We start from the raw sequence: 6,579 nt of genomic DNA on the forward strand, positions 1-6,579 counted from the left end.
AGACATTTTCCATTTTTAGATATAGGTCCTTAAACAGTCGTGTTTCTCATATTTCGTTTGCACCTGGCGATACTGCATTTGGGTGATCAGCTTGAAAATCTGATTCTGCTTGACCAGACAAAAGTACAGGTGCAAACGCCCACTGAGGATGAACTGTGACCTGATCCGAGGTGTGAGGGACACGGGATAACCACATTGAACGCAAGTGCAAATGAAAATGCATTTTCGATGCACATACAACACTTGGGTGGAAATAACAATAGTGCATGACTGTTTAAAAAAAACTGCCACATGCTAATCTATCTAATAATTCTAAGAATCTCTGTCTATCTGTTTGTTGCATGCATATCTTTTGAAGCGTTCATCTTATCGGCTTCACGCTTGTATATTGTTAAAGAACACACATGCCAAGGATGTGCAGTGTGATAATTTGGTGTAATTTTGACTCACATGTTTAATATTAAAAAACTTTGAATAAAGATCGCCCTTAAGTTATAGGCTGCAGCGTAACTTAATGAAACCATGGCTCCATTTAACTATTACGGTTTCTATAAGTGAAGATCTGTAATGTATTAACCCATTTGCTAACTAGAAATTAAAGATGATGGTCTTCTGACTGGACCATGAGTGGGCCACTTTGTGTACACTGCACTTAGAAGAAAGAAGACATTATATCTTATGGTGAGGCTCTCTATAGCACAATGAGGTCATCCAGTCACACTCCCAGGATATTAATCTTCTCATTGGAAAGCAGAGGCTGTAGCTTGAGGGCTCAAGACCGTTCATGCTCCAGCTACATCAGTCAAGTCTTTTAAAAAAAACCTTTTTCTTCATTGTCCTCGCTGTTATTTTGGTCCATTCTCCCAAACGCAGCCTCAGATAATGCATAGTGCACGTCATCATTCTTCCCCCACATTAAGCTGGGGGGGGGGGGGGGTATTGTGTTAGGGAGCCCTCTCCGATGCGCAGAGACCCCAGGCAGGCTGAATGGGTCGCTGGGCGCGGGACTAAAGCAACAGGGCCGTGGTGTCTCTCCAGAGCCTGAGTGTGGAAGCCATCAAGGCTCCTGCAGCTGATGCATTCTGACAGTGTTGTGGTAAATCCGCTCTGCCATAAGAGGTACATAGGAAACACGGTGGTTCACAGGGGGATCTTTCTTTTCCTAGGACGCAGTGGGGTACATTTGTGTGCGTGTGTGTGTGTGTGTGTGCGTGTGTGTATGTGTGTGTGTGTGTGTGTGTGTGTGTGTGTGTGTGGCCATGTTTCCGCATTAGAGCCACAGAATTCCCCCTCTCACAGCTCTCACAACATTTTCCCATCCCACTCAGCCCTCATCGTACTTTCCCCTGCAGCGGTGGGAAGTAAAACAGTATATTACATAAATAAGTACTTGGGTAGAGTTTGCGATACTTAAGTATTGCAGCTCTACGCTACGTGTAACTGAGAATTTACATGATAAAGCGTGACAGGTTTTAAATTACTACAAAAAGCAGCGTTCGTGTCAGGAGTCAGTGAGTTAGGGTGAGTTTCATCAGAGGCGTCACTTTGTGGTTCGCCTCTGATAAAAATGAAAGAAAATGCAGTTTCAGACAGTCAGCGTCGACGGACTCATCCATATGCATCAGCTTCACTTTGACAGTTGAACAATGGCAATATCACTTCTACTGTAGAGAGCGCCAGAGCATGTCAGTCAGCCAGAGACGTTACAAAACAAAGACAAAAGATAAACAGAAAAGTCTAGGATTCCAAAGATGGCGGTTGAGTGACACATACACAATAAACAGCCTTTCAACATTATAACGCTGCCACCTGAGCTTATCTAGACACTTAAACCCTGATGATAACAAACCTCACGCCTGAAGAACAGACTTTGCCTTCTCAAGAGCAGTGTGCATATAAGGACAATGTTGGATGCAACGGTCGAGAAGACACAAGACCTTTGTATGTTTCCCGTGTGAAGCTGATTGAAGTTTCTTTTAACCATGACCACAATCCTCCTGAAACCTTAATCATGTGTTTTGTAACCCTGACAATAAAGGGCCACTAACCTAAATGAAGTACTTGTCTTAAACCCAAACCGTGATCTCTTCCCAACCCCCACCCAAGTGGTCTAAATAGCCGTTCAGGTTGGTGCTTCAGTCTTGATTAAAACCAAACAGAATGTAACACGAGTCACGTTGTGTTGGTTTCATGCTTTTAAGGATCTTTATACGTCCTCCAGCGCTGTTGTCCTGCTCAGTATTCGAATGGAGTCTCCTCGGACGCTGCGGCCTTATTGGTTCAAACTCAGCAGACCTCGGTGGATTCCTGTTTGCCGGGCTGAGGCCTGACACATGTTTTCTCAGGGCCTGTGTGTCGAGGTACTCCGTGTGGGAAACACTTGCATTCCACACCCACTTGTTGACCTCTGTGAACTCTCCCGGTGCGGATTCCTTCGGTGTTACCTTGGCCGTGGGGAGACGATGACCACAGAGCGAGAGAGTGGAGGAGAGAGGGGGGGGGGGGGGGGGGGGGTAATCTCTCACTCAGCGAAAGTAAACTCATGACACGTTTGGGTGGGAGTCATCTTGTTTCTATTAATGTATAAACTCCTCTTGAGAGCTTTGGAGTGAAGTCAGACTCGTAGAAGCACATAAATTGCCGGAGTCAAGTCAAGTTTATCAGCTGCTCGCACACAACGCAGAAAACGTGATTCTTATCTGGAGTTTCATCAAAACTCTGGAGCTCTCTGTTGAATAACACATACTTCTGCCCTGGGTCACGATGAAACTATCAAGACTGAGATTAATGATTGTCTGTAAACTTCTGTGCGGCTTCATTTGCTACTTGTGTCGCAGACATTGCATTTTCATTAACTTTTGGTTTCAGCCTGAAGCCGTCTGCTTATCTCATCGCACAAACGTGGGTTTACAATTCTACAAAACGTCAATAGACACAGGGAAATTACATCCGGAAATAGACACTGTAAAAATAAACCCGACTGTAATAAATCCAGTGGCATGAAAGGAAAATCTGGATCTTTCTGAACCCTGTGAGCATCTGTATGTTAATTCACCCTAGTGGCCAGATGGGGGCAGGTAGCTCAATAAATCTGAGCTGAAATCATCCTTTAAAAAGTAATGACACAATGCATAATACTAACGTGTCCTCCGTTTATAACTAAATGCAGTAATTATCTGTGTCGTCCTTTACTCATGATTCCAATTGTGGGGCAAAGTGTGTGTGTGTCCACTCCAAGCACCCGTCCTCTGATTGTACTCAGATATTGATTGTTTCCCAGGTGTCTCCTTGTGCTGTCTTTTGTCCCGGCGTATTTAAGGCTCCATTTTACCTCTAAAGAGCTTTAATCTTGTTTCAGAACATCTCCGTGACAGGAGCAGTTTAACTCTTTCTTTTTTCTTAGCCTCCAAGGCGTGTGCCAGATGCCCTCTTTTCTTCTGCCGGGCCCTCATATTCAAATGACAGCAGCTGGGAAGTGCTTTGCTGAAGAGGAGAAGGAGTGGGGGAGCTGTTAAAGATGTAATGGGGGTAAGGGGTGTGTGCATTAGTTTGGCCTGCGCATAATCCGGCACACGTCTGGAGCAGAGGAACCCCAAAGGCTCTCTGTCTTTGCACAGCGTGGGGCCTGCAGGCTGGGGGTCCACGGCTTTTACTCTGGGTGAGAAGACACCGCCAGTGGAGAGAGAAGCATTGTGGGTCGTGGGGGGGGGGGGCTGGCATGTGGCTGGAGAGACAGCAGGTTGTCTGCCCACAGTCACTGATGCTGCAGCAGGGGCCGGGTGAGAACATATGTCACTCTGCGAGGTCGACGTTACTTTCTTTGTTGGCCTCCGTCTGAATATTGGATCCAAGATGTGATTTTGCTACAGCTGCATATTCTGACCCTGGCATATATAATTGGCTTCCGGTGAGAATGGGTTTTTATTAAAGTCATATAGAGGCTCCGGTGTTGTCCTCATACAAATTGGGCTGCAGCGAACGTCAGCTTCCTGGTGATTGTTTTTCAAATTATTTTCGGATATGTTTACCTTTGACAGAGGAGTTGTGACAAAGGACTTATGGAAATACACCAGGGATTTATAAGTTCTATAGTATACATTCTGGACTGTGAACACTATCTGGCATCATCTTCCGAATCTATTTGTTATCATCAGTGGAAATATCAATAAAAACTCCCCAAATACCTTTGTGGTAACTTTTAAGGAGCACTTCTACCTGTATGACAGGTTGGTCTTGTTTCAACATGACAACGCACCTGTGAACAAAGCAGGGTCAATAAGTTCATGTTTTTAAAAGCATCAGTCAAATAATCAATTAGTCAAATGACAGGAAATGTAACCTTCGGCTATTTGGGTTTAAATCTTTCACTGAGTAATATTTGCCGTCTCTGTGTTTTATATAATTGAAATAATGATGTAACCATTGTAACATTTCTTAAAATTTTCCATTAATCACAAGATAACAAAATGTGTTGTTTTGTTGCTACTCCTTTCTAATGTTCAAGCAAATCTTTGCAGCCAGGTTCCAAAATCCTGTGAAAAGATTTGCAGAAGTCTGGAGGCTGTTATGGAAAATCATTGAAATCCATGTTTCGCAAATGCTCAACCGTCACATATGGATGTAATGTTTGAGCGTCCATATACTTTACTACACCGGGAAAGTTCCAAGTCATAATGCAGCTGATCTCAGTATCAGGGTAAAAGTTGACCTGAGGAAGCCACGTTCACCCAGACACCAGTTTTACTGCAAACTGTCATACACACAGAAGTTCCTCTTTCCAAAGATAAATAAATCATAATGCTCTCACAGGACTGTAAAACAAACTGTGCTCTGGCAGTGAGCTGGAAATACCACAGAGAGGGAACAGTACAACTGTCCCTTTATTGTGTACAGTCTGTCGGGAGGCCTCTTTGTCGTTACTCATGGATCTGAGTTGCTCAGGGCTCATGCTGACTGATTCTCCCTGGAGGTCTGAGGCGCACCCTGGGTCCTGTACGCCGCAACCGAAAGCACTTGTCACTGTGGATTGTCCTCACAGAGAAGGCCCAGGGTAATGAGAGCAAAGGAGAACATCCACTATTTATCCCATGTGCAGTTTGGTAGCTGCACTACAGCCCCCTTTATATTTGTATATATCTACAGCAGTGTTTTCTGGGAAGATTTGCCTCAATGTCTTGAGTGACACTTCAGGTAACGTGAAAGGCCTTATTTACTATAACCCTGGTGCCGGTAGTTGCTAATATCCCATCTGTACAAACTCAAAGCGTAATTTCAGTCAAATCATGACAAAAACTATATTTTACTTTATTAAGTTATGCAGGGATTACATACAGACATGTATTTAGGTATTAAGTTTTCAGAAATTGCAGGAGTAGCAGGAATTGCATTGTAATCAGTGGCCGAAGCTTGTCTCTGAAAAATACCAGGAATCAAATATACTGATCTGCATCGGATTGAGCTGTTTTTTTTTGGACGTCCTTCAGTGACTTAAGGATATTGTGGAGGAAAAAGCAGCTACAGGGTTGTACAGCAGTGCAGTCCCATATCTTTCCATTATACATCCTAATATATACACAAGGCTCAGGTGGTGTGTGTGAAAGAGACAAAGAGACAGACTTCAAGGGTGTTCCTTTTTTTTCCTTAAAAAAAAATGATGCAAGATCGACCCCTTGTGGTAGGATGGGAAATTACGATGGCCGCTTACAGTAATAAAATGATAAATAATGGAAATAATAAATGTTGACATAAATGTAATGTAAATATAGTTTATTTTTATTTTAAATGAGAGTATATTCTATTTGCATGTGTTCTTAAGTTGCAGTGTGTTGAACTCTCCCAGCCACCGTATCAAAGTGATTCATGATTTGTTTTGCAGGGGGAAGATGTAACAGGTTGAAAGTACTTTTCCAGTAGGTGTACGTCATATAAACAGACGATGGAGAGGACTGATGGGAATGGCCGAGATCCAATCTCACAACAGACAGCAAACCACGAGCCTATATCAGTGTTTCCAACTGCAATAATTATACCGTCCCTGGGTGGGCTTGAACCACCAACCTTTCGGTTAACAGCCGAACGCGCTAACCAATTGCGCCACAGAGACATTTGTTGAAATGAATCCACCACTATTTTTAAAAATAAAATAAAACATTTCTACGTGTGTAACTTGTTCTTCACCTGAGTTCTTCAGTTTCAATGACAATAAAGATCTTTGAATCTTTTAGTTAGAAACTAAATGTGGTGAAAACAGGGAGTGTTATAAACCAGGCCCGCCTTTCTCATTCGCATTATGACACTGAAATTGAAAAATAAATAAATCAGGGAATAAATAAAAGTTGGAATGAATGTGGAAATAGATAAATAAATGTGGAAATAAATTTAAGACATTGATCAATTCTGCATTTTATTTTATTTTATTTTATTTTATTTAATTTTCCTCTCCTGCACCACCATGGTCATAACAATATACAAGCACCGAAGTTTGACGTAGTATTTAAATCATATATCCTTTAATTTATTAACAGATAAAAACAATGTCAATTCAAAACAAATTTGCTCAGCAAAGTTTTAATAAAAAAA

At 42.4% G+C, this 6,579-nt stretch overlaps 1 non-coding gene across 1 annotated transcript; it reads right to left on the minus strand.

The window, feature by feature from the left end:
- Positions 1 to 6,029: 6,029 nt before the first annotated feature.
- trnan-guu (transfer RNA asparagine (anticodon GUU)) lies at positions 6,030 to 6,103 on the minus strand. Its single transcript has one exon. It is a non-coding gene; the product is annotated as a tRNA-Asn (tRNA).
- Between the last annotated feature and the right edge of the window lie 476 nt (positions 6,104 to 6,579).

Source organism: Pleuronectes platessa, chromosome 5 (assembly GCF_947347685.1).
Source record: "Pleuronectes platessa chromosome 5, fPlePla1.1, whole genome shotgun sequence".
Lineage (NCBI taxonomy): Eukaryota > Metazoa > Chordata > Actinopteri > Pleuronectiformes > Pleuronectidae > Pleuronectes > Pleuronectes platessa.